The following is a 23,842-nucleotide window of genomic DNA, read 5'->3' as shown; positions in this document are numbered from 1 at the left end:
ACCAAGAGGCAAATTGACCACTGAGGCAGAGAATTCAATCTTGTGTGTTACCTCCCAAATAAAATGTGTGGGAAATTTTTCAGGGGAAAAAAAAAATCGTCAAGCCAGAGGTTTTCATCGCTTGATACACTTTAACCACCTTTCTCAGAAGCCTGTCTGGAAAAAAAGTAAAATCTGTGCATTCTGGAAGCAGAATGGGAGAGAAGATAGATAAAGAACCGTGGTTGGTAATATGTTTAACAGCCTAAAGAGATATGAAAGCAAATGCCAAAGCAATACATCCATATTACAGCTTCGTGTAATTATATCTTGCCCACTAAATGGGTTTTATTAACTGAATGAAGAGCTGAACGCTTCACTTTTTGTCACACCGTAACTTTCTTCGATATTAATCGACTGTGCCCAAGTTTATTCCCGAACCGAAGACACCACGGTGCTAGTTTACTTTTAGCATGTGGTTGACTGCCACGTTGAAATAACGATCTTTTGTAATTGTTAATGATTTTAGTGAAATTTAGTACATTCATAGTCGCAGGGATGCTGTTGCGCAGAATGAGGTCTGTCATTAGAGTCACAATTTAGTTCCCATCAAAACATTCCCGAGATGTTAAAATAGGGACAGTGCTTACAATCTGGTGGCTCCTTCAGTGTTTCCCCTCCTGCTTTTCCTGGGAGGTTACACTGAAGCATTTTCCTCCCTATTTGTTCCCAGGAAGGCTTTGGCTAATCTTCAATTCATACATTGACTGCCTTTTATTCTTTTAAGGGATCCTTGCCTCTTAAAAAGTTCTTCTTGCATTTCCCAATTTTAAACCACATTCGGGCAGCCACTTTGTCCCCCCTGCTCCTCTAATACTTAGCTGATGCTGCTAGCACCGCACTTGTCATACCGCATTATAGATAGTTGCCGCAGTGGCTGTCGCCTGCATTCGACTATGAATTCCCTGAAGGCAGTAACCACCGTTTCATTTTTGCATTGTTAGCACCTGTCACAGTCCCTGGCATTTAGTCGGTGCTCAATAAGTGTTTGGTGATTGAAGCAAATAGACACAATGCAGTGTGTTGATGTTTAACGCGTTTGTTGGCTCACATGACACCAGTTGTTCCTTATTATGTTATACATAAATCCTTATTAAAAGAATGAGTTTTTAAACCAGAAAGGCATAATCACGTTTAAGTTGAAATCATTTAGTTCTTCAGTTTAATTAGCTTTCAAAGGCTGTTTGCTGTCCAATGGCTTATTGATTTGAAATATTTTCTTTCTGAAGAGCAGGATTTCAAAAGATTTCTGATTTTTTAAGACAGATTTTTGCATTGCCAAGGAAACAGTGAGAACTGTAATAGGTTGAGACCAATCCTTCACCTGATAAGTTAGGGAATTCCTACTCCATTAGGATTTGTTCAACTCAAGCCACTGATTTTAAATAGGAGAAGGAATTGAATACATGTTTTTAAAAATCCCAACTGTTGAAAAAAGTTCTGTAATATAATCTAAAATAAATATACCAACTTAACTCTTCCTTATAAAAAGGATACTGGTTGGTTTAAAAACCATCTGCAGAATAAATATTTATGGAGCAGAATGACAACTTGACTTATCCAAAGCATTGGCATACATTTTCTTAGTTAATGTTTGATGAAGCACTTCCACTTACAATTCTTCGGTGAACTAAAAGAAGAGTTTCATTAACTATTTTTGAAAGATAATGAGGCCATGATCCCTTTCCAGATGTTTCACTCGTCAAATAATTGTGATCTTTCTTCCAAATCTCCCTGATTGCTTGGTTCCTATTTTCTTGTTTATTGAGCAGTGACTTATGAAGATGAAGAGAGATGTGATTTATAAGGATGAAGAGAAGTACAAACGCTAGACAGACGATGAGGATCAGAAAATTAAGGCATAGTTTTACCTTACCAAAATTGGAGACTCTTGAAGTTTTATTACTGAGAGATAATTATCTCAGATGTGGATAAAGAAAAAAAAATTTCCTTGGTTTTGACTTAGAAGCATAGGTGCACTCCAACTCTTTCTCTACAGGAGGGACTCAAGAATATGGCTCTTTGCAGAATTTCCCTTGGAGTTTAGAAAGGAGACTAGGGGGGTTTTGCTTGAGAGCAGACTAATCTAATTCTATTTTCTAGCATTCTGAAGTGCAGGACTAAGGAATAGGACCGATAACACACAGTGCAATTAAGGGTATACTGAAAAAGTTACTTAAAAGTAGCAGTAGGTAAGTTGGCGGTCACGATAAATGTAACGGCAACAAAAGTAAAGATAAGGTGAACATTTACTAAGTGTGTACTACATACCAAGTACTGTCGTAAACACCCTATGTATTAATTCATTTTTTCCCCTACAGCGATCATATGTACTAGAGAATGACATTAGCACCATTGTACAGATGGGAAATCGAGACACAGAAATTTTTAGGTAACATGCTCACGTTCACACAGCTAGTATGGGATGGAGTGAGGGAGAAACTGAAGCAGCTTGTCTCCATGGTGATTGCTCTTATACCTTGTGATAGTGAACACCAGATGATAGAAGAACTTTGAGCTATTTGCTTTGCATCTGGGTACTGCCCATGTTTTCCTTAATTTCTCTCCAAACTGTCATTTTGATTCTATCGACTTTGACTATGTTAGGAGTAATATGACAGAAGGCCAAGGAAAGTGATAATCAGCACCATAAAATATATAACAAAAACTAACAGAAATGATTTTGCATCCTTTTAAGCATTGTTAATAGTCTTTGTATTTTAACCACCCCATTTCCATCCTTTAGAAATTAATGAAAAGTGTTTCCAAGCTGTTAAGAAGAGTTTAATTGGGGTGAAGGTTGCAACCCAGGGGAGGAATAGAGAAATACCCATTCTCCAGCTGCTGTGAGGGGTGGTTACTAAAAGCTCACAGCTGCCTTTATCTTCTGAGAAGGGAAGCAGCCTTGCTTGGAATATTCCCCCAGGGGGGAAGCCAGCAGCCATGATTAACTGATGTATATGGAATATAAAAGGTGGATTGAAGGGTGGATTGAAGTCTGGTGCTCCAGGGCTTCCTGTAGGACAAGGCTCTCACAATTTTCAGGTGAGCACATATCCTTGCTTAGCTTCTTCCTTTCCTTGCCTCTGGCTCCTCCCATCAACTTCTCCTATGAGCACTGCCCCAATAAATCACTTTTGCAAGAATCTTTTTCTTAGATTCTGCTTTGAGAGAACCCAAACCAAAATGGATTGTACTAGAAATGGTCCCAGGCGGTAGAGTCTAAGATGGGATCCTGGAGGTGGATGGCAGGGAGTCATTCTCATTGCCAATCTAGCAGTGTGATTAAGATCAGAGGTCAGCAAACTATGATCTCTGGGCTAAATCCAGCTCGCTGCTTTTTGTAAATAAAGTTTTATTGGAACATTAAAACATTCATTAGTATCATATCATTAGTGTATATATTGTCACATAAGAGCTGAGAATTTGAGACAGACTCCAAATGGCCTGCAAAACCTAAAATATTCATTATCACTTCCTTTTTAGAAACATTTTGCTGACTCCAGGCTAAAATTTTCATTCATGGTGGTAAGTTGGATTGAGATACAGGTAGAAGGGGATGCTGTAGCTAGTTTAATGTCTGGCCTTGAGAGGCATAAGGAAATTGGAACTATGAGGACTGTGGATTTGTGTAACTGTTAGTCTCATTGATGCATTGAGGAGAGAAAGGGACACGCTCTATTAGTTACTACTGCTATGTAACAGATTATTACAAATTTAGCAGCTTAAAACAACACACACTTATTATTTCCCTGTGTCTGTGGGTCAGGAGTTGAGGGATGGCTTACTGGGTCCTCTGCTATAGGGTCTTTTGGAAGGCTGCAATCAACGTGTCATTTTGGGCACAGTCTCACCTGAAGGCTTGACTGGGAAAGCATCCAATCACAAGCTCCTGTGATTACTGACAGAATTTAGTTTCTTCTGAACTGTTGGCTGATGGCCCTCCTTAGTTCCTGGTTACATGAGTCTCTCTCATATGTCAGATTAATTTATCAAAGCCAGCAAGAGAGGGATTCTGCTAGCAAGAAGGAAGTGACAATCTGATGTAGCCTAATCATGGAAGTGACATCCCATCACCTTTGCCATATTCTCTTGGCTTAAGGCAAGTCTCAAAGGCCAAGCTCATACTCAAGGGGGTAGATTAAACAATGCTGTAAATGCTAGGAGGCAGGGTTCATTGGGAGCCATCTAAGAGTCTATCTGCCACATAGGCTCAGATCTATTATTCAGACTTTAAAGCAAACTGTGGGAGTCAGAAAGTTTCATTAGAAGCATTTAAAGAGACGCTCGTCTCTTGTAGCTAGAGGGCAGACACATTTGAAGATCAAGCTCACATCATAATTGTAAAAGTGGCAAAACTTAAAAAAAAAAAAAAAAAAAAAAGCTTAATTCTCTGCCTTGGCAAGTCTCTTAGGCCAAAGTCAGAAGTCAGAGACCAAAGTCAGAAAGAAAAAGGAGTAAGATCTTGAAATTTGGGATAAGGATATTTGGGCAGTTGAGAACCCTAATTCTGTACATTCTCCTGAGCACTGTGGTTGGCAGCAGTGGCTAGTAAGCCCCTGCTCTCTTGGTGGAAAGATTTGAAGATTATAAAGAAGTCTCAGGTGAGGCAGTTTCCTTACAAGACAATCTTCAGGATCTGTCTGTACTTTCCATCACAGGAGTCAGACTGATAATTTGGGCTGTTATCTCTGCATGTCTTGGCTAGGAAAGTAATGGCCTGCTGAGGGAGGAGATGAACTCCATACTAAGGGGGTACCGGGTGTTGCCTGGGGGTGGGCCCTGAGGGATCTGGATCAAGGTGGGCAGAGTACAAAGCAAGAAGGACTGTTCGCTGATATGGGGTTACTCTGTCATGACACCGAGTTAACACCCTGGCAAGGCCCTGGATGATGTGTCTAATATAAGACTGGGATAGCTCTTGGTTGCTGGGAAAAAGTGACGGTTCACATGAAATGAATTAGAGATCCCAGTGCTCTAGTAATAGATTGTGGGAGAAGGGAAAAACAGATAGGAAATAGACATGAAAAATGGGTCCATTAAATAAGACTGAAAAATCCATAGTTGACTATGTTCCTCAGGAGGGCTTGCAGAACAGTCTGTTTATTAACATGGTGAGAAATCTGTTGATGAAGGGGATTCCAACACCGAAAACCTTAGTTCTTTTTAGGCCAGGGATAGTTGGAGATTCTGTTACAGGACTGGAGTCCACTGAATAGCAATGGTGATGGTAGGTTCCAGATTACCAGAGATTACAGGCCAACACTGAATTGTCAGAGGCAAAGTGGGTGCAATCACCACAAAGGGAAGCAAGGCTGGGATGACTGTCCTGTGGGTGGGAGCGGAAGCTGTTCCAAAGTATGTATGGAAATGGTTACCGTGTGTGAGGGCAAGTGGGATGGGCAGCCAGCCATGCAAATTATATTATTTATTATATTATTTATTATATATTATCAAAAGAGATTTTTAAAGAAATAGATGGGCAAAAGGCTGAGGTCAGGCAACTGAATGAAAGTCTTAATCTCTTGCTCTGTCTTTAGACCCAAGCCAGTGTTAAGACCCAGGGTCCACTAACTGAAGGGAATTCTGGGTCCCATGTGGAAAGAACTGCAACTTTATGGCAAATATAACTCTCTAGTCCTTCCTCCAAAGGATGACAGCTCTTCACTCAGGAACCCGTACGCTAGGGGAGAAGGGATACCCATACCTCTCTGTGACTGTTAGCTACAGGGCACGAGCTGATGCTCACAGCACCGCATGGGTCCCTGTTAAAGTGGGGATACATAAATGTTGAAAAGTAAATAGAGTCCTGGTCCAGATTCATTTTGTGGTGGGTCTACTTGGTCCACATGCTCACCCGGAGTCATTTACCCAGTCCCTGAAGGTATGATTGAATGTATCCATTAGGAGTTGGTAGGATCGTACCCTTGTTTTCTTGATTGGCGATTACATTAGCAAAAGCCATGTGGAAGTCCTTGAAGCTATCTTCTCTGCCAAGTTAGTAAATCGAAATCAACAATCACATCCTGAGGGAAATTGCACAGATTAGTACCATTCTCATAGATTTAAAGAACGCAGGGGTGAGGATCCCCATCATTCCTCCATGTATTCAGCATTCTAGATGCTACACAAGCTAGATGGATCATGGCAGATGACAGTGGAATGCTGCCAAGTTAACCAAGTTGTAGTTTCCATCGCAGCTGCCATGCAGCATGTGACATATGCACTAGGGCAGAGTAACTGGATATAAGGTATTATTGTTCTGGCAAATATGTTATTTTCAGGAGCCATCAGGAAGGAGGATCAGAAGCAGTTTGCATTCATATGGATGAACAACAGCAGCCGTGGTCTTGTCTTAGCGTTATGTTAATTCTCTGGCTTAGTCAAAATATAGTCTGAAGCGATTGGAACCGTCTGGAAATTCTGCAGAACATCATGTGTGTGCACTATATGGGTAACATCGTGGTAACTGGACCAAGGAACTCACCTTATGGCAAAGGAAGTACGGCAGGCAGAGGACATATGAGCATAAGGGTCACTGGCCCTATTCTACTCTGGTGCAACTAAGACTTAGAGAGGATATCCTGTGAGGATGGGAACCATCTTTCAGGGTACGGCATACACTTTATTTTTATTTTTTAAGATTTTATTTATTTACTTGAGAGAGATAGGGAGAGAGCATGAATGCATGAATGAGGGGAGGGGCAGAGGGAGAGGGATAGGGGCTGTGCAGGGACCTATTCCCCCCCGCGACAGATGTGGGGCTCAATTTCAGGACCTGAGCCAAAGTCAGATGCTTAACTGATTGAGCCACGCAGGCACCTCTGTATACACTTTAAGCCAGTAGCTATCTATGATCTGGTGCTCCGTCTCCAACAGCTACGGTACATGAATCCAGGAATTAAAGGGTAGACATAAAATGGACCCAACTCACTGTAACTTCCAAGGAGCCATCTCTGCAAAGTTAGGTTTTGTGAGCCTAGAGGTCCTAGGTCCTAATAGAAGGAAACTTCCACCAGGGGATATAGCAAGAGTCTCAGTAAACATAAAGCTATTGCCAGATTACTTTGGGCTCCTTGTGCCAGCAGACTAGTTGGCACCACAAAAAAGTTACTATATTGGCAGAGAAACTGACCTGATTATCATGAGGAGGCGGCAGAGATGCCACAGATCAGAGGCAAGGAGCAGTGTGTTTGTCACTCAAGTGATCTGTTGGGACATATTTTCCCCGAACCTTATTTAACTGTGGTGGGCAAGTACAGAAACCACAGCCTGATTAGGGGACGATAACCTGGTGCTCAGACCCCTTAGAGTTGGTACTTTGGTTGACCTTTCCAGGCAATCTCCCTAGACCTGCAGAAGTACCAGCCCATAAGAAAGAGCATCTAGAGGGGTGATGGAGGAGGGAGATAATGACCATGTCACGGCCTTGGAACAAACCACAGCAGGGGAAGCTGTAGATTGTTCTCCTTCTTCTCCTCTTACACGTTAGCCCGGAAAATGTGGCTAACCAGAATCCTGAAGCATCCAGGCCTGCAAGGAGCAAACTTGAATGAGAAGCAAAGTGGGTCTGAGCAGCGTAAGGGCTGGACTACAGGGGTGGTTGTTGGCGTCCTTCCCATCCACCAGCGGCCGTGTTTGGCTGCTAATAGCTCAGGGCCATACTCTTCACAAAGGTTTGCCCTCAGCCGAACAGTGCCAACCAGCTGAGAATTACCCTTCCTGGGAATGAGAGGCGTTAACCCCGTGGTACAATTTATGTGCCAGGGACCCCCAGGGGACCAGGCTACGCTAGCACTAGTTTTCAGCAGAGACCACATCCTTCTTGGCTAAGTGCTTTTACCTATTTTGCTTCTCCTGCTCCCCTTCTGAGAGCACGCCCTTAATAAATCATTTTCAGAAGCATTCCTATCTCCAGCCCTATTTCTAGGAATTCTGACTTGAGATACCATCTTCTACTATGAACTATGCTGGAACGATCTTTTCTTTACCCATATTGTTCTGACCCCGGCTTGATAGTACACACATGAAAAGTTGTATTGATTGAGGTTGCCAACGAAAAAAAATTACCTCCTAAAATCTCTCCTTAATTTATTAACATACCGAAGGCTCTCACTCATTTTCAATTCTTGAGTTTACTCTAACTGATGACCATTATTCTGTTCTTGTTACTCTCAGAGACTTCTTAAATACTGATGTCAACTGTCTTTTAAAATACAATTCTGATCCTGTCACTCCCCTGATTAAACATTTTAAACATTTAGTGACTTTGCACTATTTCCTGGATGAAGTCTTGACTCTTTAGCATGACGTACAAGGCTTTGTTTTATTGGGCTGCAATTTTGAACTAAATTGTAAGTAGACTCTCCCTCCTACAATAGGGCCATGTGCTACAGTCAGACTGAATGACTTATTCCCTGAATAGAGAGTGCTCTGGTTTGAATCTGTGCTCTTCCTTCTGCCTGGGATGACTCCTCTTTCCTCTTCTGCTTGTGAATACCTGCTTATACTTTAAGATGCAGATTATTTATCAACTTTTTTGTGAAGCTGTTACTGACCAGCTCTGGTTAATGCTCTTATAGCACTAAGTACTCACCTGTGTTATAATGCTTGTCCTATTTTCGTGATTGTTAATTAACATGTCGTTCTCCCCTATATAAATTAAAATTCTTTAAGGATCATTTGATTTGTTTCAGTATCTGTAATAATGATCACGTTGCTTAGCGTAGTACTCTCTCTCTATAGATATAGACATAGATATAGATATACACATATTTATGAAGAACTTGGCTGGTTCTTAGATAGCCCCTCAAACTGATAGGCTGATCAGTTCTATTCTAGTTTTTGCCTTCGATTATTTTCCTCTTGTTGGAGATTTGGAAACTGAAGAGTCTTTGGACAACTGTCTGTTCATTCAAACCATTGTTCCCTGTGATTTGTAACAGACAGGGCTAAGAAATACACTTCCAAGGGGCTAGAGCAAGCCTGAAATTTAGCTCGGTGACATAAAGGCAATCCTATATTTGATCTCTCCTTGAAGGTGGTAGCAAGCAAAGAATTGAGAGAAAACTGCTTTACCCATGTAACCCCCCACTACCTCATAACTTCTTTACATTGTAGTCACTCTGGAGGCCAGTTGGTTTGGCTAGGTTTCTGATTCATCTAGATTTCCATTTAAGCAGAAAATGGTCCTTTTTAAGTTTTCCGATTTTTCTTAAAAGAACCATTATTTCTTTATATTTTTGAGGGGCTGGGTTGTGGATCTAGCCCTAGGAAGTTTAAATAAATAGGCTTAAGAAAATCCCCAGTTTATTATTAGAAATTGCATTAGTGATCTTGAAATAAACCAGAAGGTAAATGTGATAATAAAAGACTCTGCATTATAGGAAACTCAATGGTTAATGTGGCATAAAACCTGGTTATAAGAATCTGACCTGATAATATTCATTCTTTTCCTGCAGCCACATTTCTCAGCCTTGGCTCCTCCAGCTCCCTCTGACTTCAAAAGAAGCTCTGAATGAAGAGGGAGGGCACACAATAGAAGAATTGGCCTGATTATCCCCTTCTGTTTGGAAATGGGTAAAGATTATAGATATGTTTTCTTCTTTCTGTGCTTTGGACTATGTAATGTCAATTACCTCAAGCAAAACCCCCTATCCAGGCTAATGCACAGATTTGGATTATACCAAAATTGCATGAAATTGGAAACAAGATATTAATAATAATCCGTAATAGTGTGACATAATGGAATACATGTTTACTTTCATTGGCTTTAGCTGGTATAATAAAAAAAGTAAATTAGTTTAGAGATTTAAATTTTATATTTGTTGTACCCTGACCTTTTTTGCTCTTCTCTCACCACTTTATATTATGAATGAGGTAATTAAAGAGTCTACATCTCTTTTGTTCCATTATGGCACATTTTTGCCCCTTTAAATGTGTTTGTGTGTTTGTGAATGTGTGTGTGTACATTGATTATTTTAACCAACGTTTGAAAATGAAGTTGTAGTGCTAAAGGTTAAATGAGGGAATTAGCCTGACCTGGTAATTAAAAGACCATGTATGAAGTATTAACCAGAAACCACTGAAGGACTTTTCATTCTCAACCCAAAATGAAAAGGCAAGCATAATAATCCCTTATCACCTGTGAAAATGATGTCAGGAAATGTTTTCTCAGAGTCAGCTACTGGTCAAGACTTACATCAAGTTAAACAAAATAATGAAGGATCAGGATTCTGGAAGGGCCAAAAGTTCGAACAGAAGACCTTTAGCCTTTCTGCCTGCAGTGCATAACAATACTTCCTGTTTGTTTGATGGGCGCTCACCATTCCCTGAAAACAAAAGCATTTATAACTTTCATGTTAGGAACTAAGTACTCTGGTCCCATTCTTCCTGTTTAGCATGACTCTCCACTGAAGGGAATCAATATAATTCTAACTACTAAGTAAAAACAACAACAACAACAAAATCCCCTAATGGACCAATCAACTTACAGCTGCGTCTTATTAGGCTTCCAAAATATTTGAGATCGTCCAAACTACAAATTATGAATGAATTTCTTCAAGGTTGGTTTACTGTTTAGATGTCTTTAATAAAGACTCCATTTCCTTATACAAGTCTAGATAGACCACACGGTTCTGTATCAACCAATCAAACCTCATAGCAATAGCAACAGTTAGATTTGATCTGAAAACGCTTCAGTTTGAGCTATTTCTGCTCACGAATAGAGAAGATTGCAGGTAAGTAACGTGAGGTAATTTCCATTACTAAAACAGTTTAGAAATACATAAGAGATTTTTTTAATGAACTGCATGATTTAGTAAGCCCCAAGCTTTAATGGTTTGTCATTTTTAAGGCAGTTTTTAGGCTTGATTTACCAATGCCCCCAAAAAACAGAGCAAGAAATTTGAATGCAAGCCTTCAGCCAGGTAAGTCTGTAGTTTATAAGTGGCAATGAATGACATTTCCTCAGGAAAATCTTGGAAATTACCAGTGTTGCACATTTTATTAATCTGTGTTTAACCTGAAGCCTAGAACTAGTGCCCCTTTCTTCCTGTCTTCAGAATTTCTATTACCAACTGCACTATGTTGAAGTTTATATGACAGGCCATTTCAACACTTTTGTTTAGTTAAATGGAAGTGCATCACTTTTAAAGAAAAGCCCTATTGCCAAAAAATATAAACAGCCTGAACTTTGATTAATATAAATATTTAAAATCCAGAACATTCTGTTACATCTTGCGAAAGCAATTCTGATATAGCTGATGGGAATGAAAAAGTGCTTTCATGCTTTAGACGAATCCAACAAAATACAGCTGCAGAACAAAATTTTAAGTAAATATGAATTGTTTGTCTTTTCACAGGGCTTTGGTGTTTACCTAAGTGGAGTTATTTTAGAACACTTTATGTTTTATTAGTAAAAACGAAACTTTTTTTTTACACTTTTAGTTCTGAAGTATTTTATTTAAATTTGAAAGTCCTCTAATTAAAAACACCATTAACATTATTCCTCCTGCCCAGTTTAGCCTTTTGCTAATAAGCCACTGGACAAGAGATGTGTGAAATGAATAGATGAAGAAAAACGTTGACAGCAAAAGCAAGGTCTGGGGGGGGTGAAGGTAGTTTATTAGGCCCCGTTTGTCACGAATGGCCCTGCTGCACATATAAAAGCAAATCTCTCTACCTTAGAAGATTAATTCTGAAGGAGGCACTCTTGGGTCAAAGTATACATAAGCGTGTGCCTAATCTCAGAGAAATCAGGCTATTTTCTCACAGCAATTAAGCAGAGGTCTGGGGTTTCACCCACAGTGTATTTAAACACAGGATACAATTAAACCCCAAAGTATTAATATCTTTGCTCTGCAAAATTGCTCAGGAAATAGATTTTGCTCTCTTTCAAATGAAAAGCAAGGCAAATTAAGAGAATAACTTGATTCTTAGCTAAGTTGCTTGAAACAAGAGTGTCGTATTTTCTTCTAATTGCAAATGTCTTCTGTACATAAAGACAGTTCCTACTCTACAACAGGGTTAGAGGTATAAACTTTCTAGTTCCTTTAGAACTAAATGACGAACCTTAGAAGTTTGCATGAAAATGTATTGTTTGAAATTGTCATTAAATTTCTTATTTAGCATATGTTAAAAATCAACTTCTTGCAAAACTCTAAGAACTCACTGTCTACCACCAACAAAATGTCACAACTAGGAAGCTTTGCAACCTATGTAAAGAGTGAAAAAGTAAATGTAAATCTTAAGCAATCAAGTGTTCAGAGGGATTGCTTTCTGGAGAGGTTTTTCTTGAAGTTTTTTTTATTCATATACTCGTCTCAAGGCAAGAGCTTATCTTCTAGAGAAAATTATTGCCAGTTTAAAACATTGCTTCGAAAATGCTAAATATAAAAACAACAAAATAACTTTTATTTCTTGTGCACCGGTTCCCTGAAGGCAAAGATTTTAATAGTACAAAAGCTATATTAAATAAACCACCACCTTTGTTCAGCTCTTGGAAAAAACAAAACACAAACCCTTCTGGTATTAAACAAATTTTATCCATATTATAATTACTGTTACTTCTCTTTTGTCCACATGTGAGATTAATATTCCATTTTATTGCCAAACCAAATTCTCTTTGTCTTTTCTGAGGAAGAGTAGGGGAGGGAAGTTGCTCTTGGAATAGGAAAGGATAGAAATAGTTTTTCATTTATATAGCTGACACAATAGTTATTTCATTTATATAAGAGTTTCTAGCAAGATAGTTATTGGTATATGGTACAGTGAGAAATCTTATAATTCAAGACTTATAGGCATGTTCTTAGAAATTAATAAAACTGAAAGAATGAAGCAAAATAGAATGAATCTGATGTGGAGTGGGGAGTGTATGTGTGTGTATGTGTGTGTGTGTACTAATATATATATATATATATATTTTTCTAACATATTTTCCCACCCACTACTCCTTTGTTGCTTTTAAGAGGAGAGATGAGGATTTAAGGTAAAGCACAGAAAGCAAGGCAACGTCCCCTTGAAACCACATGATAAACAGGTTAGGTACTTTTTTGATGTGTGCTGGGCTATGTGGGAAGGCATGCAATCTGAATTTTACGAAGGATTGTTTTAATAGGACCAATGACTTTAATAGTACTTCTTGCTGACATCACTGGCAAATTGGTCTACTCTGTAACCTTTAAAAGTGCAGCATATCCTAAAATGAGTTACTTATTAAACAAATGTTCCTTTTTTTTTTTTTTTAGTGCAACTGACCTTTAAATGATTATTTCTCAGCACTTGCAACAAAGAGAATCTCACCTATCACCTTTACACTTTTGATGCTACAGTGAGTAGATCCACAACCTTTTCACAACACTTACCGTGCCACACAACATGGAATTACAAACGCTAATGAGCACCTTTCCTTTTAAGGAGAAAGTCCTATTACTTTATTAAATTGTTGCAGTACAGAGAAGCCATGGGAAAGTATAACAATAAATCATTATTTTTGGGTCAATCTGCATCCATTTTGGAAAATATAATTCCAAATCACCCAAGAGTAATTTTCTGTGAATAACAGTTTTTACTGAAGTTTTCTTCCTTTGGCTTCCAAGGGATGGGTGTGTGTGGGTAGGGAGGGGATAGGTGATTTAAACAGTTGTATTTGACTAAAAAACATTGTCTTTAGGTTTTGGCACTTATACATACAATATTTGCAAGCAATTTGGACTAAGCTTACAGACAACTAGCACAGCACCTCTTTCACTAACTAGAAGGAAGAGCCTTGAAGTTTCAGAAGTATTATGGAGGGATATATTTACGTGTGTGTTAAGAGATTTTAAGATTATGGCTTCCTGAGAAACAGGCACCTTTGTAAAGATGTAATGTAATGTAATCAAGTCATGGTTCTCTTTAATCAAATAGTGATGGTAATTATAAACTTTATTCTTGAGGAATCAAATCAAATCTAGCACATATTTGGAAGAGTTACTGTTTTCTGGGATCTCTTTAATAATGTAAGGAAATCCATGTAACTCCCAAGTCCCAATGGTTTTTCCTTGAGCAGGTAACCTATTTATATTTTAGTAGAACTACTGAATCTGTTAAAGGTTTCATTAGCCTAAATATTTTCCCTTTTAAAGAAAAGCAATATTTCAATTTTGAAAAATTCTGAGAAAAAGTGTCTTGATCTGAAGGATTCAAACCCTGGAATAGGCTAGTCTGTTCATACTTTACGTACATTTTACCTGAACAGTGAGGTGTAGGGACTTGCTTATGTTCCAAATAAGCTTTTTTTTTTTTCTTGCAAAGCTGACCTTGTTTATAAAATACTGTTTTAAAAAGATGTTGGGGTCTTATGACCTTTATATCTCAATCCTCCACAGCATAAAAAGGCATTTTCATGTGAGTATTCTTTCTCCCTCCCCTTTTCCCACATTTCTTACAAAGTAAGCGTGTTGGCATGAATGAAAGAAATCTGAGACATTTTCCCTAAATAATGAAAAATAACTGTTCTTGAAGTAACATGCACTTACGGTTTGCTTTTCGACTCTGACTTGGTAGTATTTTGTACAGCATGAGGGGCAGCCACAAGCCTTCATCAGAGAAATCAAACTTAATGTCCTTTGGAAACATTGGGCTCTGAAAAGAAAAAAAAATAGCAGAAATATGACTTATTTGGCTCCCCCTAGTTTAATTTACAAAAAGGCAAATCAGTTATGTTATTGGCATGTAATCACAAAGAAAAATACACAGACTTAAGACTAAACCGACTCATTGTCAAGACTTCCAGGGTTTTATTCATTAATTATGGTGGCTGCCAACAAACAACAGAGGAAAATCAACAATGCTGGATAAAATAATCATCAAGGGCTTCTATGTCTGTAAACTATTTAAATTCTTGAAATTGAATATTTATGGTGAGTGATGCTTCTTTAATGTATACCATATTGCCATCGGTTCTCAGCTCTGACGGCGTTCAGAAAGACCCCGGTGCACCCGTCCTTCTTTCACACCCACCTTTCACTTGGGTTCATTCGGGTCCCCTCTGCCAGCGCCATTCCCCGAGACCCCTGGACACCCAGAGTCACTTGTTGTTTTTGCAGTGTCTGCTCATTTTGTGATACCCCCCCCCCCCATCTGCAACAATAGCAGGGTTCAAGATCCTCTCGGCCTGTTCCCCAGCAGCCCCCCGTGTGAAACGGTGGTGAAGTTTATTTTGCACCCATCAGTACAATGCAAACCAGAGTGGGCTTACCTCCTTGGGGTTAGTGAACCCACGTTGTCTGTGAGCACAGACAGCACTTGGCCCCAGATGTGACTGGTTAACTGTACAAGCAAGGAGGATAAATCCACATAACAATACTTCATTCACCAAGGAAATCTGCAGTGGATTACAGCTTCTCTATGGTTAAGTCTGGTCTTAATTTACTGCTTTTATTCAGTTTTCAACCACAAACGAGCCCCTTATGAGGCATTCACTATGCAGAATTGACAACTCTTTTTATCTACTTGAAAAATATTTTTGGATAATAATTTATGGTTACAAAATATGTTAAGCAGTTTCTATAGTTATATTATATTCTTTCAATGCTTAATGATGCAGTATCCCCTGTAAAAATGGAATGCCAGGAAATCTGGTAATTTTACATACAGTATTTATAACAACAGAGCAATTTGGCCATATAGAAACACAAATTTTAAAAAACCCTGCATATTTCATAGGAAGTCTTTTAAAGACATTTTTTAAGCTCTTAAATTGTATCTCAGGAGAAAATCAGGGTTCAGAACAGTGTCTAAAGGCTCTCTATATATGGGTGAAAAAATAATTTTGGCAAGCACTGTATTTTATTTATGGATTATTATGTTTAAAATAGCATATTTTGAACACCCTTCAGAGGAAAAAAAAAGCTGCAGCTCTCTCTGAGGACACAAGGGAGAGTTCATATGCTATTTATATTTTATACATGAAACCAAAATGTGTGGGTAGGTTTGTACTTTTTCGCCATCAAACGTATTCTCTTAATTTATATTCTGAATTAATGCCATCTTTTTAAGAAATCCATCTGAAGGTGCTCATTATTATTGGGCACAGAGTCGTTTTTCAAGGACTGATTGCCAGTAACTGGAACTACTCTGGAAACCCCAAAGAGGCTGAAAAACATCTTATCCCTTTAATAAGTGGCAAGTGCCAGTAACAGAGTTTGTCATTTTTGACGCACATCATCTGCTGTTGCCAGCCAGTGACCCTGTAACTGAAAAGGGGACCTATGTAAGTAGATAAGAAGGAATGTATTTTATAAATGGAGACGGTGGACACAATGTGGTTGATGTTCTTTGGGATGTTAGAGTTCCTTTTCCATTGCTTTAGATGAATTCAAACCGCGGGTACACAAAGCTTTATAACTTTCCTTTTGGCAGAATTTGAGCACTTTCAGACTCATTGATACTAAGGGATTCTTCCCATTGCAGAATGAACTCCCTGTAGATAAACAAAGGAAAACATTCAACTGAGGTACTTGCCGTGTTTTCCTCATTAGTGGCTACACTGTCTTGAGCAGGGAATGAGAGCTTGGGGAAAAGCATCCTTGGCATTAACAAGAAAGGACATTGCTTTTACAAGGAAGAACACTTTACGGTTCTCTAAAGCATCTCTCCTCAAGTGCCATATGTAAATCATATTAAAACACACACACACACACACACACACACACACATACATACAACCACCCAAATTGTGTGTGTGCTGGGGGTGGGGGGGAAGGGACATAAATGTGCAATAGAAAAATAATGAACTGTATCACTTTGGTTAGTTAAGCAATTATTGCTTCTTTATAGACCCAAATGCAGTTTGGTTTTCATCATAAAAACAGGTGGGGCTTGCTTGTATTTATTTGTTGGTGGTGGTTTGTAATTTTGCTTGAAAGGATCCTTTAAGCTATCATTCCTGTCATTTTAGAACGTGGCAGTTCTGCCTTTAATCTGGTAGCTAGGTTTCATTACCTTCCTAGATGTTCTAATGAAGGTGTAAAAGAAAAGGTTAGAAAGATGATAAATTAGACAAAAGCAGCATCGGATTCAAATGCCACTTACTGGGATTCCAAAAATCACGTATTAGAATGGTTTCAGGAACAATATTACAGCTTCCCTCTGTTGTTTATCTCCACCATATTAACATATAGATAAGAACAACTTCAGTAACAGGATATAGAGCTTTGGATTTATGACAGCAACAATGAACTAGCCTCATTAATCCGGGCAAAAATAGTTTCTGATCACCACCCATGGGTCAATGAGCACAAGATTCTGAGGAAGGCTTGGCGCATTCTCCGCAAACCACTTAGTACGCAGACCCAGAAAGTTCCTGCACCATTTACATTGCACCCTGAGTACCCGGATGCTGGTCTCCTTTGTCCTTCCTCTTCCTGCCAAGCACTGTATGTGAAGTTAGAGTGGGAGGGTCATTTAACAATGAATTTCCCCATTGTATAACCATTACAAAGCTATCCAGGCTAAATAACTTGTTGTTTTTTAAGTCACTGTGCAATTTCAAGGTTTTAATGGTCCTTAAAATATAATACCCTGTGTCATTTATTTCCTGAAGTGAAAGCTAGTGCCAGCCTTTGGAATTCATGTAAAACAAGTGGTTCAAAATAGTTTGAAGAGAGAATGAAAACTTGATAAGCAATTAATCTACCCTGAATGCTTTCCTAATGGTTTGTGCCTTTTCTTGCTGGTTCTTTAAAAAATCCAGATGTATTCAAAAGAAAATCAAATAGGCTATACATCTAGATTTTTCTATAGTGCGTTTGTTAGAGTGAAACCCACACACAGTGAGGCAGGAAAGATTGAACATTTAAAATAATTTAAAAATAAAAGTGTTTCTGGTTGAACAGTGGCAACTTGGATTTTTTCCCCTGGAAAATTTTTTGCCTGGAGCTATGGGTGGGAGAAGGGAAAGGTTTGAAATGGGAGACTACATACATGAGCACAAAGAAGGGGCTCATTTCCTAACAGGATAATCCTGCAGATGACACCCAGTGTGTCTTGGTGACACCAAGAAAAGAACTTGTCCTGGTCTGACTGCTAATTTGGAGAGGCCAAATTGGGCTTAAGAGTTAAGGCCGACCAGAGACATTGAGACTTGAGACTCAGCTTCAAAATAGAGTTGAGTCTGGTTGATGTGTCTGCCAGCCAGTGTATCTATCAGCCAAGGAGCATGGTGAATATAGAGAAGACCTGTCAGTAAAGTCCTAACGTCTGAGATTCTGTATGGGCAGAGGAGACCCTTGTTGGAGGTTCATGTGCAGCAGATAGATTGAAGACCCAGGAATCCAAAAGTAGAAGGGAATGCATCTCCGTGGTTAGTGGGGCCGAGACAGTAAGAATCGGGCACAGATTCAAGCAGGGTGTCAATAGTTGAGGGCTATAGATGACAAGATGGTGACTTTTCCAACTCCATAGAGGATATGTGTTTCTCCCTTGGAAGAGTGGAACAGGGCAAAAATGGCAAACGCAAAGATGGAGAAATCCATGAAAGGCTGAAGAGCTACCTGAGCAAAATTAACAGGGGAGAGTAACAAAGTCAAAGAGCTTACTTTTGAGTAAATGCTAGAAGAGTCTCAGGAGCTTCTGTAAGCTGGGACATTTCCAAAGATACCCATGTGGGAAAATGATAACCATGGCAAGTATGGGATCCCACAAGTGTGGGACTGATGTGTATGTGTGGGACTGATACTGAGACCACGCCTCCCTATTTCCTAGTGAGGAAGAAGTGGAGGTTGAAGAACTTTATCATATCATACTTATTGCATAAGTATGGTGATTGCACACCGGGACATACAGCCCTATACCTAAACTAATTGCTTGTTAAAACATATATAGGCTTCATCTCAACTTTGAGTTAATCAAGAAGAACACTGGTTACCAAAGTCCCAGGACACAGAACGCTTTTCAGGCACCAGGTAGAAACACTTGAAATGTGAGTGTGCGGCACTAAGCATTCCATCATATTTTTGGCACCTAGCAAAGATCGGCCTCGATGGAATCTGCCGCACATTCTGTAACCCGGATGAATACTGCATGCCTGTCATCTGAATGGGGTTAGTCTCTGATTGGAGTATTGCCAAGTAACCCAATTTTAGAATAGCACAAATTTTAATTATATGTTTCATTTAACTGACACCTGTCCTTGGAGGCTGTCATTAAAATCTAACAAGCTATGATGTGGGAACTATTATTATCTATGATTTATAGAGAGGCAAAAATAAATAAGGAGAGAAAAAAGGAAAGGCTGAGGGGTTTAGAGGAGCGATAGAATTTAAAGACTAGAAATTCCACTGGTTAAAAAAAAAAGCATCATATAAAAAAAAAGCATCATATCAACTACCTAAAAAATTCATAGGAAACGAAAATCTAAATCATTGAATTTCTTGTGTTTGAGGTACGATTTTATTAAATATCCCCTCATCCATCCTTTCATTTTGTGGGCATAGTACATTACTCCTTCCCTGGGTAAACTAGGGAAAAAAAGTTTATTTTAAAGTAAAATGGTCGAAACTGAGCATGCATCAGTTTTAAAAATAAGTTCTTCCAATTGCTGGATCCCCTACTATTTGTCTTGTACCTTTAGTCTGCTCAAGAGGAAAAATGTGGTGAGGAAAGGGGTGGGCTATAGCTGAAACAAGATGTGTTGATGATCATAGAATTTGGATAGTGGGTACATGAGGGTTTGTTATACTATTCTATTTACTGTAGTGTAAATTTGGAATTTTCCATAATAAAAATTTAAGAGATATTCAATTTGGAGAGGCATTTAGATACTTGTGCACATATATTTGGGAAAATTAATTCAGTGTATACTGCAAAATTTGACTACAAACAGGAGAACAGAACATCTTATATTAATTATATTATATTACTATACTTACGTTAATGATCCCACTGTAACTATACTATTCTCCTAAAAATGGAAAACCAAAAAATCTGTATATATTTTTCTGCTCTCTGCATTCACAACCAGTCTTTTTATAACAGCCCTAGGTTTCTAGACTGAATGCCAAATTTGCTTCCCGTTTAGATCAAATTTAGCTTTAACTAAAATAATTAGCCCTTGGTCCTAATTCTAATGGAAATGTAAGACTCTTAATATTCAGTAATAGTAGCACCATTAGATACTGCGGCTAACAGTGATTTATATGAAATAATTAGCCGACCGTTTCTGTTGTAGATACATGCAGAATTTGTCCTAAACCAAAGGCAAAACAATAATAAAAACTACTGCCTTTTAACCTTTCCATGAATTAAAATAAAAAAATGTGTACTGGAATTGCACATTAATAAGGCCTGTTAAGCTTGGAAGACTATTTTACATTCATCTGTAGTTCATCAGACAGGTTCACGACCTCAATGGAATTGCTCTAGCTCCTGCAATTCTTAAACCGGCATGGGAGAAGACACGAAATATTATTTTATGATTAGAAAATTCTACCAGAATTGACAGGAACAAGGAAACACACTCCAATATTGAGTATATGCTCTGGAATTAGCACACATAAAATGAAGATATTGAGTGGATTGACTTTTAGTCCTCTAGGTACCCGAGAAAGAAGCAGCTAAGAAGAGCTAAATATAATGCCAGAGTTTTAGTCTTAATGTGGGAAATGTAAGGGGTCAGCCTCCACTGTGTGTCTGGAGGTACACATAAGAGGGGACCGCAGCCTCCTGTCACAATTTTCTGAGTTATAGGATCATCGCGAAAATATATGATGTTTCTCATTAAAAATGTTTTTCCGTCCCTAAGCAGTATCTGCTTGGAAGTAACCTAGTGTTCATCCATCCTGCCTTTTCCCGGATTCCCTGTGGAACGGACGGCATCGTGTGAAAGACATTTCACACAATGCTGTATTGCTGCTAGCAGAGGTCCCACTAACGCAGGGAAGCCAGTCCAGTTGCATCTCCATCACTCAGCCTGAGAAAATTTCATCCACTGAGCTGATTCATGCTACTTCTTTGGATCTGCTACTGGCAGCACAATAAGGGATGAATGAAATAAGCACTCAGCAGCTGAATGCCCTTAAAGACCACTTGGGAACTTTATTTGGTGCCAAATAAAGTGACCTGCCAGTGTCAGCTGCGGGAAGCATATTGTACTGGGCTCTGCAGTCTGTCCCAGTAGCCTATTCATTTCTGAGGAAATTTTCAGGTATTGAATTTTAATCCATGATGCCCAATTATAATTTGGGACCCTTTTACATTACAGGCTGGGCTGCACCCCATTTGGCAATTAAGTCAGGACTGCCTAATACATGATTTTAATTTCCGGAAAGCAGGTGCTTCCTTTGGTCAGTTACCAATCTCTGATTTTCCTTCATTCTTTAGCTTAAACCATTTTCATTTTCATACCCCCCCATCCCCCTTCTATAAGTATTCGCTGCATGTTAGATGATTTTCCTGCTTAAGCCTGTAGGGATTCCCATAGGCATCTTTTAAAAGTGCTTATAACTTCTTCAAAAATTCATTTTGTAGGTATCCATTTGATCTCCATTTTACAATAACTTATTATATTGCTTTTGAAAGTAATCTGAATAAAAGTTTGTTTACATTATCTAACACTTGCAGTTATGAAGCCAGACTCCCCAGAAATATTGTCTGCGTTAGCTTTCTTGTTTCCTCTTCTTACCAATTCAATTAAAGACTTCTCTAACAATTCAAAAATGATTTTTATTTGAGTTATCTTCACAACTCTGTGTCTTCTCCAAACAGTGCTCTATTGTTCAAAATAAATGTTTGCCAGAGCGCTTTAAAATACGAACAACTCAAATACCTGGTGCCAGATTCGGAGGCAAATGTTGTACAAGTCAAATCCTATCTTAAAAGAAGTTCCCGAATGGTTTCAGAAGATGTGATATATAGACACAATGGAATATTACTCAGCCATCAGAAAGGATGAATACCCACCATTTACATTGACATGGATGGAACTGGAGGGTGTTATGCTGAGTGAATTAAGTCATTTGGAGAAAGTCGATTATCATAGGATTTCACTCATATGTGGAATATAAGAAATAGTGAAAGGAACTATAAGGGAAAGGAGGGAAGCTGAGTGGGAAAAATTAGAGAGAAAGACAAACCATGAGGGACTCCTAACTCTGGGAAACAAAGGGCTGCAGAAGGAGAGAGGGTGGAGGGATGGCATACCTGGGTGACGGGCACTGAGGAGGGCACTTGTGGGAATGAGCACTGAGTGTTATATGTTGGCGAATCGAATTTCAAAAAAATTTAAAAATATTACACACTCACAAAACAAATAGAACTGAAAAAGAAAAAAAAATTTAAAAAGAAGATCCCTTCCACACATACACTGAAACAGCACAGTCTTATCTTCCAGAAGTACTTTATGCAGGATTGAGCCAGTACCAAGAGAGCCATAGAGAGGAGACTGGGAAACCAGATGTCAGTTTGTGCCGATAACGACGGCGTCTTTATCCCTTCCATTGCTATGAACGAGCTGCCTACTTCGCTTTTTCCATTCCCACATATGAAATATAAAATACTGTTGAAGTATTTTTGCTGTGATGGCCATTGTAGGGTGGAATTTAAACCTTTGGTGGCCATAGAGGGACCTGTCATTCCTAAGAGAAATGAGTAAAAGGAAGAAGCAAAGCGAAACAAAATAAAATAGACAAATAATCCAAAACAACAGAGTAGGAAAAGAAAGAAAAGAGAAGAGGTTAAGAAGAAGTGAGAAGAAGTTGGAGGAAGGTAAAGAAAAGGGGTGCTTAAGTTGGGACACAGCTGAGTGCTACCGTCAATTGGCTTAATCTGCTCCTCCTTTGGCTCATCCTCTGCAGGCTGAGGTCACCAATGCCTCTGTTACCTAGCTGGACTCCACTGAAAACTATTTTATAATTAGCTGAGGATTGGCAAAATTGATAGTCTTTAACAGGACCGTGGCAAATGTTTCTTTTAAAGAGAGCAAAGCAACCAAATTCTGGATTTGAAAGATGCCAAATCAGAGAACTTTGCATAAAGGCTGTTACCTAACAAAAGGATTTGTTTCATATTTCACTGAAAGAATTCGCTTTCCTATAATAGAATAAATATGATTTGATTAAAGCATGTGAAATTGTATGTGGTAGTGTTTCTCAGGCTATATTCTAAGAAATATTAACATCCTGCTAGACATTTAATGCTTCCTTAAAAAAGCATGCTCCCATTGAATACATTCTAAGAGACTAAACCATATTTGCCCTCTGAGTCATTCACAAGGCTTTATCGTTTGATAGGCACTGAGAAGTCCCGCACAACCTGTTTATGTTAAATCCAGCATTTTGAAAAAAAAAAAAAAAAAAAGGCTAGGAAACTGTTTTCTCCTTAAATCACTGTTAATAATTTGCATTTTCTGGAACACGGTTATAAAGCACTGTATTCCAATATTAGTGTTTATTATTTCCTTGTTGTTGCTTCTGTTTTGAAGAGTAAAAATAGCTGGACTACATAGTTGGTATTGGCTTTGGGACCAGAATATTAAAGTTTAATACATCTGTTTAATGTGCAATTCATGAAGATGGATATGACCCTTATGCCTTATGTCATTGTTTGTGTTTACCACGCCTGTTTGCTTTCTGTATTCAGCCTCTAAGTGCATTAGGCCAAGATCCACGCATTGTTTTCCGTTGAATCTCTGAGAACTTGTATGGTGCTTGGTACAGTGAAAGCACTCAATGAGCATTTGTTTGAATGAATAAATGAACGCTGTGGTAGACATCTTTTTAAGTTATAGATATAACCACATTAGAGTGTAATTTTGCCCTCAAAG

General features: G+C 38.7%; 1 protein-coding gene and 1 long non-coding RNA gene across 33 annotated transcripts in view; one reads left to right on the top strand and one right to left on the bottom strand.

Annotated features, from left to right (window-relative positions):
* ADGRL2 (adhesion G protein-coupled receptor L2) overlaps window positions 1-23,842 on the bottom strand; it is a 619,232-nt gene that overhangs the window by 360,393 nt on the left and 234,997 nt on the right. For all 31 annotated transcript variants that reach the window (XM_077905190.1, XM_077905191.1, XM_077905195.1 and 28 more), the window contains exon 4: window positions 14,559-14,664. The gene's annotated coding sequence lies outside the window, so the exon portion shown is untranslated. The remainder of the gene's footprint in view (window positions 1-14,558; window positions 14,665-23,842) is intronic.
* Window positions 9,497-23,842, top strand: part of LOC144318328 (uncharacterized) — a 44,204-nt gene continuing 29,858 nt past the window's right edge. The window contains exons 1-2 of one of the 2 annotated variants that reach the window (XR_013384179.1): window positions 9,497-9,618; window positions 13,287-13,369. This is a non-coding gene — a long non-coding RNA (uncharacterized LOC144318328). Of the gene's footprint in view, window positions 9,619-10,596; window positions 10,779-13,286; window positions 13,370-23,842 lie in introns of those variants that run through there. The other variant, XR_013384180.1, reaches the window with a different exon arrangement.

The sequence above is a fragment of the Canis aureus genome, chromosome 8 (assembly GCF_053574225.1).
Source record: "Canis aureus isolate CA01 chromosome 8, VMU_Caureus_v.1.0, whole genome shotgun sequence".
Lineage (NCBI taxonomy): Eukaryota > Metazoa > Chordata > Mammalia > Carnivora > Canidae > Canis > Canis aureus.
This window is presented reverse-complemented; position numbering and strand designations above follow the sequence as displayed.